General features: G+C 37.4%; 1 long non-coding RNA gene across 2 annotated transcripts; it reads right to left on the reverse strand.

Moving 5' to 3' along the window:
- Positions 1 to 1342: 1342 nt before the first annotated feature.
- LOC135117254 (uncharacterized) lies at positions 1343 to 2253 on the reverse strand. 2 transcript variants are annotated; one of them, XR_010276745.1, is made up of 3 exons: positions 2003 to 2250; positions 1618 to 1760; positions 1343 to 1478 (listed from the first exon to the last, which is right to left on the reverse strand). It is a non-coding gene; the product is annotated as an uncharacterized LOC135117254 (long non-coding RNA). The 2 variants fall into 2 exon arrangements; XR_010276744.1 differs by having other exon boundaries at positions 1618 to 2253.
- Positions 2254 to 23582: the final 21329 nt, after the last annotated feature.

A 23582-nucleotide genomic window follows, 5' to 3' on the forward strand; every position in this document is an offset into this window, starting at 1 on the left:
CCCGACACTAATGACGGGTATTGAAGAATTATTGCACCTGCGGCTGCAATTTGCCATAATCGCTGCGTCCACTAATTATTTACACAATTTTCATGTCTAAGAACTCAATTTATTTTTGGCAAACGAAGAAAATAAATCTTTTATGTTTCGGGCCACCATTTACGTGTCTATCAACCTTTAGGTTTAAGTACATTAAATTTCGATGATTTAATTCACTTGGACAGTCTTAATTAGAATGCTAATGCCCGTTTTCACCAACGAATACCTAAATTTAGGGAGCATTTACGGAACACTTAATAAGAATTTCATTTTCACCAAAGCCTAGGTGTCAATTTTAACCTAAAAATTTCACTTAAACTTGGGGGCCCGAATGATGCCTGCTTAAACAACTCCTATCATTATCATTACAGAATACAAACATATTTTGAACCGTTTCTGGCGATGGATAGTGAAATGTACCTTTATATGTTATGTAACACCAAAAATACCATGTTTAAAAAGCAAAAAAAAAATGAAACGTAAACTTTTAGAAAGTTTAGAAGCTGTGGAGGTTGTGGATATGTAAAATAATAATCATTAGAAGACCACGTACCTATCTTACGTGAAAGAGCAGATGTCTGAGAAATAAGTACGATGATCATGACTTTTTTATAAGATTATCACTTGCTATGAATGCACTTGCTAGGTCGTGATGTCGCTGAATTATTCAAAAATAGGAAGTCCTGCATGTCCATAAATATACAGACCATAACAGATGCAAATCTGGTAATCACTGATGTAGTTTCGCGGTGGCCGGGACAACTATAGGCCTATTCAGACCTAAGCGGTATTCGCTACCGTCTACGGCAGAGAAAACCCAGTGGGTATGCGTTAATATTACTGTTGATGTTCGGGATGCATGCCGCTGCTGCCGCGCGGTATGTACTTCTACCCACAGCAGCAGTGGATATCGCTCAGGTCGCTCTAGCCGCGGTATAGTTATCGGCACGGATATTGAGCCCTGACCTTCACCTGCGCAGAAGCCATTTATTGGTTTATTGCCTTGTGTACAGTGCGCAAAGCGATCCCCACTCTTCCGCCGAGAGCTCAATATCCGTGCCGGTAACTATACTTGATACTAAATACCTGAGCGAAACCGGCGCGGTATCTACCTCTACCCACAGCGGCAGCGAATATCGCTCAGGTTTGAATAGGCCTTAAATACCAAAACTGCAGTAGATACCAATGATCGAAAATAGTGAATATGGAGGAGCCTATCTCCTAGGTGATAGGGGATACCCTCTGGAGGTAAGAAGTAGGCTAACATTGAACATAATAAATTATGTAAATTAAAACAAAGATAGTAAACAAATATTTTAATATTAGTCCTCATATGATGTACCAAACATTATCATCATCCTCCTGCACCAATTCAATTTGAGGTGGGCTGGGCGCAGCATGTTTTTACACGTCTTTCCAATTTCTCGCACCACCTGAAACTAAATAAATATATAATTTTAACCCCATACTTAAATCCATCAACTTATGGAGAACAAAAATACAATGAAGCCGACAGTAAAACAAGGAACACAGTTGTACGGCAATATCTTAATACACTATATTATTATTCACATTTACCTGTAAAGGGTTCCTGTCGCATTAAAACTATTTGTGACTGGATCCAAGCTTTGTTTTTGGCTTCGTTCGTGGTCCCATCCGTTTTTTGTTTAATATTGTGTCTCTATGAGACGTCAGCAATTTCACTAGCTTGTCTTTTTCTTCTGTAAGAAAGGTTTATCCTCGTTTTCTCTTCTCTGCCAAAATAAACTTATCTATTCAACAATAATAAACCCAAAATTAACCTCACTCTATGTACACATACACATCAGTCAATTTGACAAACGCGCGAATGACATAGGTAAAAATTCACCTATAGAAAACCTCTTTACTGTTTTATTGCATAAAACATAGCGTAATGGAGTTTAAGTTAAATTAAAATAACATCACAAGAAAAAAAACTCACAGGCTTTAGTAATATATACTCGATAGACGTTTATTTCTTAAGAAGTACAGAAAAATCATTTTATCGATAAAATATCGACTTTGCATTATCGTTTGTAGAACTAGTAATCTGTCACTTACTTAAGGGATCCATGTACAAGTGTGGTGAAAATGAATTTAGGTAGGTGTCAAATTGGGAGGGGTCCTTATTAAAAGTAGCATTTAGATAGGGAAACGGTAAGAGGTTGTTGGTGAAAACGGGCATAAGAGTATGAGATGACAAACGTTAAAGTTTGCTAAGCTATGTCACGCGATGTTTGCGTATCAATCTTAAGCCGAACACGAAAGGTGTCCAATCCGCCGTAGGTAACACCTACATGATTAATTTCCATTAAAACTGGCAAGAACGAGTATCATCATTTAATTAAACGTCGTCTTATTACGTAAATATAAATATACTGGAAGCAGTCGTTGTCGCCGAGCACGTAATTATTAATTTAGAAAGTGGTAACACGATACCCACTCAGTAAATATTTTCCGTGCACATCTCGAGAGCCGGCTCATCTGACCACGTTCATTACACAGCTCATTAAAATTCATAAGATGATGTGTTTACGTGTAATGTCCGTAATATGAACTAACGATGAAAGTAATTGAAATGTGATTTTTTTATCAATCGGAGCAACATCTGCCGAGCCACCCAAGTGGTGCGGTCCCCGGGCTGTTACTAACTACTGTCTTGCTTATCATAATGCCGTACCCGTGTAATTTTCTCCCAATAAGTTCGATTTCGAATATATTATTTGAACTGCCTCATCGATTACCCGTTTAATGAGCACGAGATATAAATTCGCATTAAGATTCGCATCGAAAAGAAACTTCGTTGATACACACGATATTTTATGATAATGTTTGGAAAAATATTCGGCGATAATTTCGATAGGTATCGATGCCGTGACTTTATTGCCTATCATTCAAGTGGGAACGAGTGTAGGCATCGAGTTGCATATAAATTGAACTTGTCAAGTGTATGCTGGCGCGCCCGCCTGAGTGACGGCTCCTCGTTACCGAAAGGTCGTTGCTTGCTTGTCATTGTTTTTTTACATCTCTTTGTATTCGCATCGAGCGTCGGAGGCCAATTAATCAGTGTTATGACGCGTGACACGACCTAATGAGCAGGGAGGATGGCGGCCGCATGCAAATTGCCGTATTACCAATAATTACTATGTTTCCTATGGTGCTGATTGAAATTGAAATAGAACATACACGACATTCAGTGAAATGTTTATTGTATCTATTCACTAGGCACTAGGCACTAGGGTAAAATACTTGGTAACTTTAATTTATGTATGACATTATTTTACTAAAAAGGGAATTTTCTAACAATGATTTATGAATACATGAAGTACAGAATAAAAATCGCATACCTATAACCATACTTTGCGCAATATTTAAAAACATCGCTGAAAATAAACGTCTCAATGAGTCTAACATTTTGAAACTTTCACATATAGGTACACGTTATAATTACAATAAAGCTTAATCTTCAATAACGTCTGTATACACTTTATTTCACTTTTTACCACACTAAGGCAGCGGTGGTCCAGTTAATTTGGTTTTTATAAACCTTTGTAGTACGAAATCTAGGTGGTCGGAGCCTGATCGAATTTTGATCAAACTTAGGCCCACCGGGTTAAAAATATCTGTAGCATTTACGTAGGTATTTGTCGAAGTCGGTTAAGGTTTTTACAAGCAAGATTATAAAAGGATATGCGAAATCCATGTCAGATCAGGCTTAAGATTATGTTGAAGTCATTCTAAAGTAATTTGATTTAATTTTGAAGACATTTAGATTCGAAAGGCGCGTTTGATGGAATAAATAAAACAATTTCGGTGTCGTTTGTTTTTTATTTTATACTAATTTGAATTTAATGGCATGCTCAAGATATTTAGCAAATGGTTTCTGTTCTAGTATGGCACGCATGTCTCATTATACTTACCTGAATTCAAAATAAGTATGTATGTAGGTATTTAAGTACCTACTTATTCTCCTCTATTTATGACGAACTAGTGTAAGTACCCAGAATAGTACATGTATGTTGTATGTTGTGTATGTTGATAGCAAAAGACAATAAAGTTATTTGCGTTTGCTTCAATATTTTCGTAAAAAGGTTACCAAATTATGAAAGTCGCTTCGAAAGCAATTTTACGTGTAATTAGATATTGGTAGCAACGCAGGTGCATCTCAATTGTGAACATAATGACGAGTTTAGACAGCTTTGTTTTAATAAATACTTTTTGTACTTTTACTCTTTTTAATAAAGCAATTGCCTTAAATACAGTTTTGAGCTATCTGGGTGGGCCGATTGGTGGGCTTTTATTCTTTTAATAATGGCAATTTGAAGAGAGCCCAAATTGAGCACCTCCGGTCGGGGTACGGACTGCACAGTTGTAATTTCTGTAAATATTGGAAAGAGCCTCGTATGACGCTGAATTTGTGCAAACACTAAGAAGTGCTCCACAAGGTAGCATGCTAATAAGTTCTGATTTATTCATCATATTTGCATAATGTAATGTGTAGAGAGTTAGGAAGTCAGTAATTTTCGTCGGCAGTTACCGACTACTTCTTTTGTAATTTTGGACATAATGGCTTAAAAATTAGCGATGGTTAGTAATAGCTAATTATAGTTTGTATTCAGAAAAGACTTTTATTTTGTGGTGAAAATATATAAGCAGTAAATACATTAAAATTCTCGATATTTTTTCATATAAGTAATAAATAAACTAAGTAGGATCTCAGAAATACTTAAGTTGTCATACTTAATTGGCTCGGACAGTAATTTGTTTGTTTTTAATTTTAATGCCACCCAAAAATTGTCTCCTACCCAAACCATACATGTCGGTGGTCTGCCTAAGGCTGTCTATATGGTCATCACGTGTCATTAGATAAAAAATGCGAAAAAACAAGGCCGGGGTCCCACCACCCACGGAGGCGCGGCGAGCACACGTGGTCACGTCACTTTGACAGCGCGGGCTAGCGACCGTCATGTCATGTATTAAGCTGTCATTCTTTTAGTTAATGCTGATTTGTGTGGGGTTTTTATGGGCTGGACTTTGTATGAGAGAAAAGGTATGAATTTAAGTGTAGTGCGTTTGATTAGAAGATTGAGATTTACGGAATTAGGTTTTTTTGATCATTTTTGCATAGGAATTTTTATGCTGATATTCCGGGAAAATTCTAATAGGGTCTCATGAATAAGGACAACAATGAATATTGTTTGTATCTATAATTAAGGTCTTAAATATCCCAATTTACACCAAGGCGTGAGAAGTATCAAGAAGAGCCGTAGTTTTGACGTTAACAAATTGATGATTTTAGAACATACTATGAAAATAAGAATACCTATACATATCTCATATTACATTCATAGTAAATTAAATGTACATCCCTTCTCGACAATCAGCTAAAAATACAATTGGATAAATTAGATTGCTAATCAGGCATACATAAATACCTACATGCGCAAAATAAATAACACAATATAAGTCTAGCTAATTAAATAAAACCTAGAGGTCTGTAGATGTTATCTGAGCTCAACAAAGCGTAGGTAGTCAGTTTTCAGGCGGATTCATTCCGAACATGCCTTCAATATGTCCGATCTCGATATAACGAAAGAATGGCTCATTCGAACCGAACATTAATCGTTCCAATTACTGCTGCGTCGATCGCTCGGTAGCTATCCCTTCAAATTAATTGAATTGATTAACCAATTGAATTAAGCGCAATTCAGTTTTTGTTCGGAGCGCGTCGTGCGCGCGTACAGGAGTTTACAAACCGTAGAATACCAAGGATTGCTCTAGTCGAACACTGACATCGTGCTTTAATTAGATACACTTGCATTGTTTGGTAATTTCTACATGGTTGACTTAATTTTTTTGTGGCCTGCAATTAGTTGCTTGTGGTCTTTCTTCAATGGTATGGGAATGTGAAGCGTGTCCTGGCATTAGTTCGTAATTAGTCTCACAAGAACTGGGAATCTAAATGAACTAGCACAAATACTGAAAGCTAAGTCACTCCTTATTTTTTTTTTGGGATTGAGGAATTAAGGTTTTCAGCAGTTATCCTAATACTTAGTCCAATTAACTGCCACGCATTTTATATCCTCTAGGATCTAGTTACTTAAATCATCTCTGTAACAAGTCAGTGCGGTATTTTATGATTTAACCCGTGAAGATAATGAGGCAAATTGCTGAGCGACGATTATTTAGAACGACGCCTCAACCACGGGGACATTTCGATGCTTAATTACCTTCGTTGTTAATGCGAGACTTAAAATAAACGAGACGGGAATTTTATCGAGCCGGCGACAACAGCCTTCATGGGTTCTTGAAAAACAAAAGACTACACTCTCCCTGTTTGCTTGGTGCTTCAAAGTAATTTTGTCGCATTTTAATTGTCTTACACGCGGCCGTTTTAAGCGGAACCGATACTTATCTTTAAGTTATTCCAGGTTTTTTAAGTTAAGAAAATCGAAATGCTTTTTACGATACATTATGGGGTTTTGCGAGTTGTTTGGAGCTGACTTCATCAAAGCAGCAAATGCTTAGATACAAACCAATGTAATTTTAGATTTTTTTATTGCGATTTTCTAATTAGTAATAAGTACTTATTTTACTAATCACAAAACACACCTATCTTTATAAAGAAGCTATTCTCTACCAGATTCTTTATACCATTACTAGTCGTTCAACCAACCCAGTGTGCATCACGTGAGATTTTTTACTAGCAAAGCAACCGCGATTATAATCGACAATTAAACGCTTTGTGCAAGCACTTAAATACTTTGTAACTATAAAGTAATGAGCGAATATGTGATCGTAAAAACTATAATTGTTATAAAAATAGTGACGATATATTAAACGTCGAATCATCAAGGTCTTTGACTGGAGAATAAGGATTATAGTTTTTTATAGCAAAGTTTATTGCTTCATAAACATTTAAATATATTGTGGTGATAAGTATTGTTCGGAGAATCGGTCGGCGTGAGTAATCTGGCTGCAGCAAGGTAATAAGCTTCTAAACCATATATCTGTGAGATCATGTATTTATGCTATAGATAAAGTAGCTTGTAGGGAACATACGTTAACATAACGTTTCACCCACGACCCGCGGTACCTACCTCCCATGCCCATTTATGTTTTAAGTTAAGTAGACTCCAATTCATACACGTGTCTTTCAGATCGTTTCGTTCAACCGAGGAACAAATATTCAAAACGACAACTTTCACATTATTAATATAAAATGACAAATTGTGTGTGGAGGACTTACAAACATTTTTCTAAACAAAGTTGGGCATCCATAAATGTGACTAGAACTAAAGCAATAACATATTATTTCATTAGCTACGAAAAAATCTCCGAATTTTAACTACGATATTGTAGCTGCTACGAGGGCGTAGCCAAAGTTCCCATTTCTGTGGGCGTAGCGTAGAATACGTGTAGCGACTGTTGAACGTAACCTACTTGGAAATTACTTTCATTATTTTACGTAGATTATTATTAAATTAAAAAATATTGTAATTTAGTAAGCATAAGTAAGATGCTGAAAGTTTATGTAGCGTGACGAATTTCACTTCGGAATGGCCAGAAGTTTGCCTTTTTTACGAATGAACTAATGTTTGTCGAACTTGATAAATAAATCTCTACTCGATAAAACTATTCCTAAGGTTCCTAAGGTATCCTAAGGTTGTCTGGAAGAGATCGCTCTTAGCGATAAGACCGCCCATTATGTCACCTACTTGTAACTAGATTAAGATCAAAAATTGAAAAATTGGTGTACCTAATAAAGTATATCTATCTATCTATTGTAAAGTATAACATTGAGAAAAATTGTGTAGTAAGTCTTTTAAAGAGTAACAAAAGTCATAATTTTTTCAAGGATGGAGGACCTTCAATCTTGAATTTAAAAACACCTTACTATTTTTTCGCCTTATAACCAAGGGTATCATAAGCACACAGCCAATAACCATTGTACCTCAATGTGCAATATTGACCTTAATAATTCGCGTTGTGCGCGACTGTCCGGAGGACGGTCTTGTCACGAGTCGTGGAAGCTGCGGCTCCTATAATTATACGCGACTGTACGTGAGAAGTGTCGTGCGCTGTATGTACTGTATACTGTATATTTAAATATATAATGTGTTGGAGTGTGGGAACGTTTGTTGATATGTAACGTTGGTTTAGTAAGCTAATGTATTCTTTCGGCATTTGTCTATCATTTTAATCATTAGGTAGCAGTAGGTATAGAAACTCAAAGCGAAAAGAAAGAAACTACTTCCTCATCTCGAAAATCCGGTGACCCCGAATGCTACTCAACAGCAGTCGTTGTTACAATTCCATATCAGAGCACGTCAAGCGGATTAGAGAAAACTCTGACAATAGGGCCTGTTAGGTAGTTAAACCTGCAGCTAACTCGATAAGAAAAAGGTCGCCTAGCCCAGAAATATTCTATTCAAGCCAAGAAGAAGTTAATTGTGTACTTAGAAATTTAGCACCCGAGCGAAATATAGTAGGATAATTTTGTGAATTGGATTGAAATAAAAAAATAATTGTTTCTTTGCAAAATACTCATGATTGGGCCTATGTATTTGTTTAGGTATTAACTGATATTCATAACAGGTACCTAAACATATTTTCCGAAACCCTCCACATTCATTCTTTCTGGGCTATCTCCCAATCCATTAAACAAAACGACTAAAGGTGGAAATCCTCTTGATCTTTTGAGCAGATAAGCCTTCACCCATTTCTGCGTCCACAGCCACAAAACCGAGCCGATGACACAGATATAGGTATCTTTAGTACCAGCGGGGATCTATTTAAGTGTGCATTAAATAAGCGGTGTGTAGGTCTCGGTTGCGCGCGTAGGTGCTATTTAGCCCTCAAGGTGGCGGCCTGGTCGTGACTTACCCGCCGCGTGCGCTGCCAATAAGAAATAAACGCCCACGCCGACTTAAAAATGTTAAAATAAATAAAATGCGCACGTCCCGGCTTATCTGAGCGAGCTCGAGGACAGGCAAGGCAGTGCGCGCACTGAGCATAGCGGAATCTGTAATGAAGGTGCACCGTAATTGTACCCCCGTAAAGGAGTTTAAAAACTGAAATTATATGCGTGTAGTACGTAATGATAATGTGCGATGTGATATACGAGTGCGACATGTAGAGGTGAAAATCGCGCGTACTTCATTATGGGCAATTTGTTTCATTACCACTACGGTAATGGTCAAGGAAAATATCGTAAGGATGCCTATCGATACTTTTAGTACCAAATGCCAGACCGCACGAGTCTCTTATGATAGTCCGCAATCCATTTCACCTGACTGTGACCAAAGTTCTATAAAATTATCATCATTCATTCTGGAAAACCATATACAGTGCAGAGGTTAGCAATTCTGTATACGAATGTGCAACGAATATTGAAAATGTTAATAAATTCTACATAAAGGCATGATATTTTAAAACAGTGTATGAATGATTCCCATGGGAAACTGTAAGTGTCTAAACACACTATGCCGGACGTACGCGACCGAAGTTCCGCGGCTGATTTTACGTTACAACGTAATCACCTGATACACACCATAAGTGCCGAACTTACGCGGCAGAAGTTCAGTTGCGCAATTTTGTGTGTATGAACTTCAGTCGCGTATAATGTGTGTTCTTTAGAATACGTTGCCTCCGAATTTCCGCTGAACTTACGCCCGACTGAAGTTCGGCTGTACGCTATAACGCAACGTAATTTCGGCAATTATGCCGACACATTAGTGTCGCCAGTAATTCAAATAGCATTGCAGGCGTAATCATGCCGAACTTCCGTCGCGTATTCTCGGCATAGTGTGTTTAGACACAAAGAGTTTCCCAGATTTGCATATATTTTCAAAAAACAAAATTTTCTCCTAACTCCCAAATGCAAACAAAAAGCAAAATGATAATGACTCAATACTCCCATCAGTGTGCGCCTTGGTTTAGTGGCGTGTGCCCGGGGCAGGTGCGTGCGCCGACCGGTCCACTCTGCGCAATACCGCACGCCGCACTTACTGCTAGCGTTACGTGCCACATTACACATTGTGACGAACGCTGCTTTTCAGAAATACCTCTAGTATAGCCTGAGAGATGGTAGACATTTTTGAAACCTAACTATAATTTACAAAACTATTATACTACCATAATGTATCAAATGATAATTACTCAATACTCCCATCAGTGTGCGCCATGGTTTAGTGGCGTGTGCCCGGGGCAGGTGCGTGCGCCGACCGGTCCACTCTGCGCAATACCGCACGCCGCACTTACTGCTAGCGTTACGTGCCACATTACACATTGTGACGAACGCTGCTTTTCAGTATTGTATTTAAAGTAGCCTGAGATATTGTAGACATTTTTGAAACCTAAGGATAATTTACAAAACTATTATTTTACATAGTTTATCAAATGATAATGACTCAATACTCCCATCAGTGTGCGCCATGGTTTAGTGGCGTGTGCCCGGGGCAGGTGCGTGCGTCGACCGGTCCACTCTGCGCAATACCGCACGCCGCACTTACTGCTAGCGTTACGTGCTACATTACACATTGTGACGGACGCTGCTTTTTAGAAATACCTCTAGTATTTAAAGGAGCCTGAGAGATAGTAGACATTTTTGAAACCTAAGGATAATTTACAAAGCTAGTACACTATTTATCAAATGATAATGACTCAATACTCCCATCAGTGTGCGCCTTGGTTTAGTGGCGTGTGCCCGGGGCAGGTGCGTGCGCCGACCGGTCCACTCTGCGCAATACCGCACACCGCACTTACTGCTAGCGTTACTTGCCACATTCAACATTGTGACGAACGCTGCTTTTCACGTATTTGGGTATTGTATTTGAAAGAGTTAGATGTACTCCATTTGGGTAGGTAAACAATCTTTACCTATAGAACTTTTTAGACAAATACGTATTTAACAAATACACTACTCCTTAAAATATTCAATTGATTACCTAATAATCCTAATTACCACAATAATTACAATATTAATTAGGTAATACCTATAGTTATTACTGTATTTACTTTCGTTAATTTCTAGTTGCATTTTATTTTTACCCGACTGCCAAAGAAGGAGGGTAATGTTTTTACCCTGATTGTTTCATAGACATTTTTGAGTTGGTACTTACATATTTGGGGTAACTTGAAAACTTGTCATAAAACTCTCCATTACCTAATACCAGAATACGGAACTATAGACTTACTAACTACAGGCTGGCGAATAGTGAAGTTATTGAATATTTTTCAAACATTCAATAACTATATCTTTGTGACAGGCATGCGTTTGACACGAATTTAGCTGATGGTACGGCGATGATTTGTTCGATCGAATCACAAGCTATATCCTCGACTGCGCAAAACAAAGTTTTTTTTTGTGAAAATGTGTTTTTTTTAATCTTGTGTAGGTAGCACGTGTTGGCATGCGTAATAATTTTTTTAATTTTTATTTTTAATAAAACATGAAGTATCTGAATATTTTTATATTTTTTTTGTACAAACAATTTTCAATTCATAGACGAGTTCAAACCTGAAACCAATGTTTTGAGATAAGTTAAAAACTGATTTGCACTTAAGCATATTGTATATCTTTATTAATTTAATATACATATAAATTATATGTCTTATAAAATGTCAAAAACATTTAAAAATATAAAATTGATTATTTTACATATTTCAGCATTTAACTACTCGAAGTGAGAATAATTCGCGCAATAAATATGTATTTTTTTTTAAATAAAGTTTGCTTTTTAATGTGAGCAAGCAATATTTTTTTAAACATACATGATATATGTAAATACATGATCGAAGTCAGTGTTAATTTCATCATCTGCCTAGCTAGGATTTTCTAGCAAATTAAGACAAAATTGAATTACTTATTAGCATTAAAGCTAGATTGTATTTTTTTATGATGTTATCGTATGAGGTCACATCATATAAACAAAAAAAAATCTGCCTACTCTTTTCTAACCACATTCATTTAAATCACACCACCTCTAATGAGGAACTACTTCAAAGATTTTCCGAAGTACAAATACAAAATAGATTTCTTTTCTCATAAATTACAAAAGTAGTTCACATTAAAATACACGCCACATATTCGCCACAATTATGTAGCTGCACTCACATAATAAATTGCAGCACAAGCATTTTAAATATACCAGTCGGGTTGTCTTTCAACGCCGTCTCGCAAATCCTTTCACGGTAGAGAGCGTTCATAATTTGGGGTGCTTTCGACCAGTGACTTGCATCTTCGTACCTTGATGCAGTAGTGAAGGGTTATAACGGTGTTACCGACAGATTTTATTATTACGGCATTATAAGGTGATCATTAGCAATGTCAAAGGCGTTTATAGTACCGGGGTATTTTGTAGATATTAATATTTTTATGTCGTGTACTCTTAAACCGTAAACGGAGTATAAGCAATACAGCTGTAATAGACAACATTTTCGCACGGTTCCTTTTAATATAGCAATAGAAAATAAACCATTAAATATCCGTATGCGACCCCTGCACTGTTTTAAGAAATCTTTAGGAATAAAATCGTATCGCAAAGTAAATCTTTAATTAATGTTTCAAAAATATTTTCCCCGAGTACTGGAGCACTTGCGGCCACTTAGCCGGCTGTCTAATAATTACGGCATAGTTAAATTAATTTCCCTGACGATTATTAGTGTCACGATAAAAACTTTCATTAAAAATAAAAACTGACATAAAGTGTGGGCTAAGACGTCGCCGCCCGTGCTTCGGTAAATCCGCGAATCCGGTTTCAGAAACGTCGACCTCTCGGCCCCGTTTGTTTTTTCATTCGCAAAACTGTCTTATTTACGTTAATTAAGTGAAGTATAAGTTCGTGACTAGTACTGTGGGAGAGGCGAAGGAAGACGACGAGAAACGTGACGGCTCTCACTGCAGCACTGTGTCATAAGTGTGTTTTATTTTACCCACACAATGCGGCTGGCCGCTCCGAGGGCCACTGGTAACCTATTAAATACACCACACTCGTTATTTCCACATAATGAAGCTGTTACTTTCTTCATTATGTACGTCGCTTTCAGCTCTTAAGCCTATGATATTTTGACAGGTATTTAATGAGAACATCGCAAAAACTCTTGCTGTAATATAAGTATGTCTTTTCACAATAGCGGTCTTTCATTTGCAAGGATTAAGGGTACTAAATTAATAAGATTCATATTTTATTAATGTCGTTTTCATAATACAATCTTATCTAAGAAGCTCACCATACAAGGCTGCATTTTGCTGAAGCGCGTTCAACTTTTTCCGTTAATGAATACCTGTTAACCGCTCTACACAATTTTCTCTTAATAGGCTACAATTTGTTATCTTTTACGGACGGAACGACTTTGAAACCCACGTTTGACATCTCACGAGAGAATTAAAAAATATTTCACGTGCAGTTACTAAGTTCTTTTAGTAATGAGGGCTCCGTTTTACTCGGAGTCGATGTGACTTATGGTGGCCGTGGCATGTCTTATTACTGTTATTACGGGCCCGAGGGCCACACGAATTATAGAATAACAGGTCCAAGAAACGAACCGCGATGTTTTTGTAAGCGTTTTTTCATCGATACTGTGTTACCCCAAGGGAAGTTACATATATCATGTATTGTTCGTGCTCGGTACTACGTGTAATGGCGTTATTTTTTACCATGTTTCTTACTTGTAAGTAATAAGTACAATGTTTTTAATAGTCCTCCATTCTTCAGCTGTCGTTTCACTAGGCTAAAGTTTTGTTTCTTGTTTTGGTACAGGCGAAATACCTACCTAGACTTCGTCTTGTAGGTAATTTTGATTGTAATTTATGTTTTGTTATTCTTTGTTGCTATCTCAAAATACCACCTAACCATATCACCAAATTTTTAATAGGTATATTAGGTACTTATAACGGAAATTCCAAGGTCTGTGAGAGAGCACACGGCTCAAATCATTCTAAGCAAAACACAGTGGGGAAATCTCAAATACGCCAGCTTTGATCACAGACAAAATAATTTCACAAAAAAGCGCAAAAACCTTTACCTTCAAGGTTTTTTCTGTGTTATTCATCGTCAAAGATATCCCTTACAGCTATTACTTACGAATGACACGCGGAACTCGTTCGTTCATAAAGTGCGGGTAGTCTGTCCTCGCAGACGGAGTAATTGAGACATCAGACAACTGATAACCATCGTCCAGGGAAACGCTTTAAGCACCAATAACCTGTTGTTATAAGTACTGTTATAAATCTTTTGGGTTGTTTTGTTGTGTGAGGAAATATAATTGTTTTGGTTTTGTTTGGTGGTTCACAAAAATTTTGAAAGACTAGCTTCCTTTAAGTGTAGCAATATCTTAATAGGTGAATACTGAAGCTATACCCCGACGTGAAAGTACGACACCCTGTATTATTTTTAACTTCTTCTTAAATGTTAATAGTCTCTATCCGACATCGAGGAATTGGGAGTAAAAAAAGGGTAAAATGATAATTCAAAAGATTTGATCAGAGTAAATACTAGTAGAATTCTATTTACGTGAGCGTAAAGCTTCGAACCACATGTAATAGAGCTAGAAATATTTGGACTAAATCGACTGGGTTACACTTTCATTTTTCGCGGACATCATCACTGACACGTCTTGATATAAGTACATACATACACATACCTACATAGGTACCTACCGCCATTAAGCGCAGTTTATGACCCGCGCATGTAATGGAGAAACCGGAGAAAGCCTCCCAATAATTGTTACCTGAAGTTATCGTGAATATTTTCAACTCGTTTTCACCTATTTAAAATAAGCATACCGTTGTTATTTGGACAAAATAACAGATTTTACTTTCTTATTTCTTTCAAAGACTTTGTAGGTGCTATGATGCTAGGGTGGATACGTTAAGATTATCAAAGTACTAACACGTGCATACGATCACTTAAGCGTTTCAGGTAGGTATAATAAAATCAACGAAACTTCTCTTGGACAAATTAATTGACCACGTTAAAGACACAACCAATAATTTTAAAATCGATAAATTATAATGGCGTTTGTGCCAAGAAGGACGTAAAACAGTTCACATTTTATGCCTTGAATAGTATCTTAAAATTAATATCTGGCATCCTTGATAATTCCGAGTGCCCTCTCACTTGAGCATTTTATGTGGCATCGTAAGTAAGAATATTACTGGATCCGTTAAAATGTTAAGATAGGGTGTGCAATCTTAGTATTTCAAAATGATGTTTTGTAACATTTGTAAGTGATATTGGATTGAAATTAATTGGCAGTTGGCATTTACTGGCAGTTGTACGTGGGTGGTCTAGCCGGTGACTCTTTGTTGCACTCGCGGATATTTTCATTTATTTATTCGTAGTACAATAATCGTCTTTCCATTCTGGGTTGCAAATTGGACCACCTCTACGGACGGTGGGTAGTTGACTGTATGTAAGACGTATTTGTATGCGATGAAATGCCGAATAGTGCTACCGATGCACCTGTCGATACATGCCATCGATGTTTCATATAATTTAAATTATTAACAATTTCTTGAGTTTAAAATGCATGTAATATCAATATCATCTCTGCAGGTATGACATTTGACATCAGAATTCTAGGCATATTGATCAAGGTACAAGCTTTTATTTACCTTCACCGATGTTTTTATATAGATTACATAATTGCAAAAATACTGCTACTGCCTACTTTTTCTAATTTTATGGAACTTTTATGTTAATGCGGTTCACTTGACGATGAAATATCTGCAGATAATAACAGTCTGTTAGATGTAGAATTTCCTCACGCCGCTACCAGTGTTCCAGTGTTGTCTGTGTTTATCGAAAGTGCCTGACATTCCTGACAACTACTATGATTGACTGACTTCCTTCGTACTTCGCTAAGCTTACGATCACGCCCCCTGTATTGCTAACTTGTGTAACTTTGCCAATTATTCGCCAGTGATGAAATTCAAAAGATATGAAGATAACAATGTGAGATTCTTTTGTTTGTTATATTTCTGCTGTTTAGACGGAGTCCTCTCTGCCCAAATCTAAAGGTAACTTACATGATAGAAAGACTGAAATACTGAATTATATACGTAAATATTCTACAGCAATCATAATTTTCTGCATTTCCTCCTAGACATGATTATCACTATAAATACTATCCTCAATGCGTTTCTTCCTAATGCGTCAAGAAATGCAAGAAACATAAAGCAAAGTCATGGTATGTAACAAGGCTCGTGTCGGTTGTGTCTCGATGGATATAATTCTAAAACACACATATACATACGCTCCGTCACGGCTCCTGCTCAATAATATAGCGCAGTAATAAGCGGGTGCAAACTTTGTAATTCTGCTGAATCCTTTTTGCAATTTGTGTTGCAAGCGCAGTGATAGGAATTTCCAGGATAATAGAGTTTTGATTCAACAGTGTCAACTTTGGTTTATCCTTTCTTTATGCAAGGGTTGCTTTTGAGCTATGATTTTAAAATTGTGTTGTCCGATTACATAATCAAATGTAGGTAGACCCAAAATATCGTATTCACGTTAATCGATTGAATTTCTTATAGAAAAGTGAATTAATATAAGATGAGCAAGACTTTTTATTTGAATGTGCTTACATTTTAATATAATTTCTACACAATTCGCTGGAGTTTTCGTGATCTGGCAACACTGGAGTCGTGGCGCAAGCGCAGTGGCTACTGGTATTACCGGCGCATCATCACGAGCCGACTTAATTCCACAGCCGAAGCCTCAAATTGAACCCTTAAATCTAGGAGATCAGGAATTCTACCTCCGGATAATTTTATATCTGCCGTCATGAAAGGGTATACTTTGGAGTTAGAAATTATCGCTGCAAACATCTGCCGGATTTGCTTTATAATTTTCTATGTTGACGATACAATGTTTGGGGTGTAGGTATTTTTGTCGTTCTTTGTAAAAAGCCGAAGTGTGTCTGTGCATTCTTTACACTTCTATATTATCAAATATCACCCATTCTTCTTAATGCACATAAGCTGCAAAGTCACATTAGCATCTATAACGCAATTCATCTTTACATCCACTTCAAAATATCAAGAGCAAACCGCTACTTATTGTGCCCCACTAACTTCATTGTGCGAATAGAGCACCCTTTCACGGTAAACTACTATAGCAAATATTCTTAAGAAGATAAAGATTTTAAGTCAAACACATCAATCAGTGCAGTAGCGTTGCAATATCTATACAACAGAATGTTGGAACGTGCGCCGTGACTGAACAATCCTCACGCATCGCCACACGTGCGATAATCTTTGTACTCCCTAACCATTGTAGGAAGAACCAGAATAAAGCAGTTCTGTCACCTTTCTGAAGATCAAAGTCAACTGGCTTATAGAGAGGCGGCAGGATCTAATTCTCGGTCGAGTTGGCGCGTCACGACTCAGGGATGCGACGCGGATATTTAGGCCGAAGCTAATCACGGTCAGGCGACCGAAAAACGAAAAAAATATCTCGAACATCTTAAGATTTTTTGGGTCAGCAAAAATAAGTTGCGCTATAAGACTTGCCTTCACTTTTCGAAGCGTCAAAAATAATTAGATTAAAAGTATTAGTAGACTATTCGCAAATGGCCTCCGAAACCAAGCAGTCCTCAGAATCTCCTCTAAACGAACTTAAAAAAGTTGAACGACAAAAGAAGTAGCGTACATCCAAATAGGGCTATAAAGCAGTCAGGTAAAAAGGTAGCGGGCATGTTTTTATGCAGGTATGTGTAGCAGCCCTCCCAGAGGCGCGTGCGTCTGAGAAGGCGAGCTGCGCACGACCGTGCATAAATTAGAAATGACGCCCGTCACCGCCGACTGACGGCGTGACTGCATCACTGACTCGTGTATGAGATGCTGAGGAAATTAAGGGCCTAAAATATGGGAGGATGAATATAATACTGTTTTTTGGTCTTTTTGGGTTTTATAGTAGCACAAACGCATAGGCATGTAGCGTGCGATAAATACAATCTGGTGTCTTTTCATACCATTCCCCAGTGCCCACTACCAATTTCAATGAAAATGTGCGTTCTCTGGGCTAGGGCTAACCATCCCTATTACTGCAGTACTACATCTCTCGCTATCTAAATACGATGTAAGTAACATAACAAGGCAAGTTCCTGCACTGCGGGCGAAGCACGTAGCGTCTCACCTCTAGCTCCCACGAGGAGACGACCGCCCCGACCTCCCGGCTGACTGCCGAGATTCAGTACACCGCCAATACATTGTGGCTTGAGGCAGGTTTGAAATACAGCGAAAATAAATATCGAACTTTGATTTTATCTTTTGACACATTCCCGTGTCAAAAGTATTCCAGGTTAGCTGTCTGGTATAATGCTGAACTGGATTTATTTGGCGCAACCTATTGTTATTTTTGTATTTTCTATTCTATGAGTATGTACCTATGTCTTGTGTTGTGTCTATTAATATTCTTTCTTTCTTTTATTGACTAAGAGGATATCAGATAATACGAAGACAGATCATACGGGTACGCTAAGAACTGCGTATTTATTAGAAACTTTCTATAAAATCAATCTAACAGTAACGCTATGACCAGATACGTAACCCGTAACAAACGTCACCCAACACCTACTGCTTAATCACGCAACCACTTACAAGACCAAATCACAAGCCCAATCATACGTTCCACTGGCAGCATGAGGCGTGCGTTGGTCGCGCGCGCAGCCGGCGCGTGCCTGGGAACCCGACGCGCGCGCACGTTCTCACGGCCTCTATGACCTGCGCCTTCGCCCCTCCCCCCCTCCCCCGCCCCTCGGCAAGTCGTGCCACACCGAAACTGCCTTTCCTTACGCCTCATCTGTGTGGGTAACCGCCTCCTAACGCCGAACACTCACCAGCAACCATTAATTTGTTGAGCCGAAGATTGGACGGTTAGCAAACATTTCTTTGATGGATGCAACTACATATATACACAGAGATTTTTATTAAATTTTCCTTAGTTGTGCCCCAAACAAAGATATAACAGTAGATAACGTTGAACTAAGTATGAGACATCCACATAGTTACTAAGAAGACTTGAAGATGCTCTTTTGTTTAAAATGATCGATGCACTCAATTGTCATGTGTCTTCAGGCATTAACAAGAAAAGTTATAGGCAGAAGAAGACATAAAATATTATTAATAAATATTAATTAAGAGCGTGTACGCTCGGCGCGCGATGTCAACTTTAGGTAATTCAACGCAAAAAACCGCGCAGACTAGCGTCGCGGCTGTGTGCGTGCCTATCATACTTCACGTATAGTCACACAAACCATTTTGATCCTTTCGAGTGAAATTGGTAGAACAAAAAATATATTATTTAGTAAATAGTTAATAGCGGGAAAATAGTGTAAGTCTATGGATGTCTAAAATATAAAAGCATGAAAATAAGTCGTTAATACTTACACTCTTTTGCAAAAAAATCGGGCACCTATGAAAACCTTGGTTTTGAGGACTTTCTGTATATTACATACAAATTTCAACAGTACTAAATAGTCGACTGATGGTTAATGACAATGTTAAGAGTTTCTGTATTTTAACCGATTTCAAAAATAGAAAGGAGGAGGTTTCAATTAGATTGTTTTGTGATTGTTCTCAATTTGATTGTTCTCGATTTCTCAAAGACGCCTGGACCGATGTGAAAAATTGATTGTTTATATGAATGGTCCAGTCCATCCAGACCGAAAAATTGTGGTCAAATAACAACAATTGCCGGAAAGCCAAATATTGGTGAAGAGCTTGGGTTTACCATTGCAAATAAAGTTTTAAGTTATCTATCCTATATGCTTCAAAAGTTATTCGAGATCAAAAGTCAAAATTTGGGTACATCCAAAATGAAAAAAAAAAAATATAGCTCGATTGGTAACAGACATCTGCAATAAGTGATTTCTAGCCTAAGGAGTCCGCCATATTGGATTTAGACTCGCGACACATTTTTTTTCGAGTTATTCATAGCAAGCCCTTTCATTTGATACCCATATCGTAGGAATGCATTAAAAACATTTTTTTCTCCATCTTGGGTATACCGCCATATTGGATATAGAATCATACATTGTCATTAAAACTGAACATTCAAACAAAATTTCAACTCAATCGATAAAAAAAATATGCTTCAAAATTGAGCTTTAAATAAAATAGTAATGTATCAAGATTTGTTGGTCGCGCTTGAAATGTACTCTATTCTCGGTATCCACGGCAGAGGTTATTCACCCTACGCGATGTGACGGAGCGACACGTCCCTCTCTGTGAAGCCTTGCGGCGGTCTGGTTTGAGTTGACTCGCGTGCAGCGTTTTATAGTAGTTTTTAAATAATTTATAAAAAAATAAAAACGAGAGATTAAATTATAATATAAAGTTTATGTTTTAAAGAAAGAGTTATATTACTATAGTAAATAATTGTTATATTAAATTAAGTAAGATAGATAGGTAAAAAAAGCATTTGAAATTCACAATTTTTCACATTGTTAAAATATTTTTTTCTGAAAGATAGAGACCTAAATCAAAAAATGTTTTCAACTAACTATAGGCATGGGGATTTCGTCTATGAGTAAAAAAATAAATATGATTAGATTTGCCACTGTTTTCACATGAATTTAAGCTTCGAAATAGACGCTGAACGGGAATTTTATAAAACATCTGTTACGTTATAGGGGTTTTCAGTATTTAAACTACACAAATTGAAATTTATGTTCAATTAACTATATAGACAGTGAAATTACCTTGCGTTATTAAAAAATAACATAGTTATAGGATAAGTAGTTACTGAGAAACAGTGGTTTGAAAAGTACCATTTTAGGCCAAATGGCGCGCGGTTGACGTACACGCTCTTAAGTATTGGTTTCTTTGTTTCCAATGATAGATTACCAGGAAAACAGCAAGCCCATCAGTCTTATTGAGTAACGTGGCTATAAAATATTTATATGTATGTGCGCAGATGATGTATCTGTAATCATCTGCTATCAAGAGTACATGAACTGGACGTGTACTTTCATAATAAGTGTAAGTATATGAGGGCTATATGGTGAATTTATGTAGTAAATAGCAACAAAGTTTGTCTGTATGTCTGTTCATATTGAAGCAGGTTTTTAAAGAACGATAGAAGATGATGACACTTTCTGCATTTTATAAAGGTCACAATCGGATGTAAATAAATACTTATCTCTCACTTATAGTTTCCGACTTTTCTAAAATCACATAAGAGAATTTTCTTCATCCGGCTTAAAGTCCATTTTACGCCACAAAAATATTTATTGCTATTTAGCGCTATTAGCATAATTCTTCTATTTGTCAGCAAACAAATCCGCGGCATAAGTAACATATTTACATCTCCAATTAATCATTTTAGCACTCACTACGAGATATAAACATACTACATAGCACGCGAATTTAAAAGCTACGTCTACACGAGCGAATCAAGAAACAAAAGACTGTATGTACTCGCAAAGGTTATATTTCAAAGCGCTCATGATTGTTCGGACTCCGAAAAAGAATGTTACGAAGTTTCCCACGGAGCCTCGAGTGTGTATTAAGGCCTAATAGGTACACGGCAGTACGCCCCGAGCTTTTTGCCTCGACTTACACAATAAGCACTAACATTTTCTCTTGCACATCATCATTAAGCCTGATATGTTATGAGCCTAAAATGTGGCCAAAGTGTATGTGGAAATGGGTGCAGAGAATGAGCGATCATTTGCTGTGTAATAAAATACGCACTTAATTATTGAAAGGTTAAGGTAAAGATTAGTCTTGTTGAAGAACGATGACCATACTCCAGACTATTTTGTTGAAATTTTCGCACTTATTCGGCTTTACATTATGCAAGTACTGAGTACATATAATGACGTAGAAATATAGATCTTTATGTATTTCAACGTAAAGGATCCCCAGCTCATTGTCTAGTATGATAAATACCTTACAATCCCTTAGAACAAAGGCGCTATCCTTACAAAAGCAATTATTCCACGGCATATCTAAGTAGTAGGTTTGATAAGGCCAGCGGCAACAAAAACTAAGCGATGAATAAACACGAATAGAGTAACAAAACGGTTCAAAGTCGGCGCGGGCGCAGCCTGTGGTAATCCAGGGCCATCGCGCACTTATCTCGAAGGAGGCATGTTAAGGTGCGCGCCGCTCCGTGATTCTGCGCATCTCATTCAACTAGGGCTGGCTGCTTTATGCTAGGCTGGTTATATAGTTCTTTTTATGAATTTAAAATTGGAAGGCAGAACAGCTTCTAGACTTTCTTTTGTTTCTTTTTCCACATAGCTATCATGCTTTACTGGGAGTCTATATACACGAAACTAAAGATTTGCACCCAGTTTATACACCTTAAAATGCACTCAAAGGGTTGAGCTATTTTAGAAGAAGTTACAGTAATAAACGAGAACATGCTAGCTGACCCTCAACCTCAAATAGAAATACAGCACCTCTGCCTGCATAGATACAATATTGACGTATCGATAGCACAAAAAAAAACCTTTTTCGGCTTGATATCAAGCGATTTACCTTTCGGCTTAATGATTTCAAAGACGACACGCCTATTGAGCGGCGCGTGCAACCAGAGGCACGTACGGCAACAGAACAGAGATGCAATCTGTTTACTTTATAAGCTCCGCGGCCGAACACTAGGATCACGTTATACTATGTTGGATGCACTTCTTAGATATGTCACACAGCGCACGCACACATACGCAAGACGATTTTACGATGGGTTTAAGCGGCTGGGAATTGATCCTCATTTATTTTATCCAGGAATGGCATTGGCTGTGATTGACATTTATATCAAGTAAATAGTAGTCTATATGGTTGCTTTTTAAAACATATTCCAATCAGCTGTAGTATCTTCGCTGCAAAACAAAGTCGTTAAAGACTTACACGTACCTATATATTTTATCGACACATCTATATTCAAAGCAGGTCCATAAACTAAAGAATTGCATTTTTAAACCGTAATTTACTTCAAATATCACACTGAGTGCAACTTATTTTATTACTATCAATATCAAGTAAGGAACATTTACGTCAAAGTTGTGCGCATAAAGAAGGTTACCGTACATATATTGTGTCGTGTCGTGAGATGTAAAGAACAATATGTTGGCTTGAACAAGTGGCCGGGAGTCGGGGCACGCTCGCCGCGTCTTCATCTGCATTGTACGAAACGAATGGTTAAGGCTGGACCACACTTGTGTAAGCAGCCTTTTTTAGGGATAGTTACTGGCCTAATCCAAACAGGATTTGGTTAGATGCCCGATAGCACTAATGTATTGACAAAGGATTGTCAATTGTTTTGATGTGTCCAGATTTCACAGCGAGTCATGCGAACCTTCATCTTTTGCTGTTACAGTAGGTTATAATTCCTAATTTTTTAACTAACGTCGTCCCATGAAAACAATGACAAAGTATTACATAAGCACCTAAATTATTTAAAAGAATAATTTAACAAAAACCTCATTTGTATTCTGCTTCTGTCAATCGACGACCGACATAACAGGGCTAATTAAATTAGCTGAAACTCGTGATGTAGTGTGGCTGT

This window comes from Helicoverpa armigera, chromosome 8 (assembly GCF_030705265.1).
Source record: "Helicoverpa armigera isolate CAAS_96S chromosome 8, ASM3070526v1, whole genome shotgun sequence".
Classification (NCBI taxonomy): domain Eukaryota; kingdom Metazoa; phylum Arthropoda; class Insecta; order Lepidoptera; family Noctuidae; genus Helicoverpa; species Helicoverpa armigera.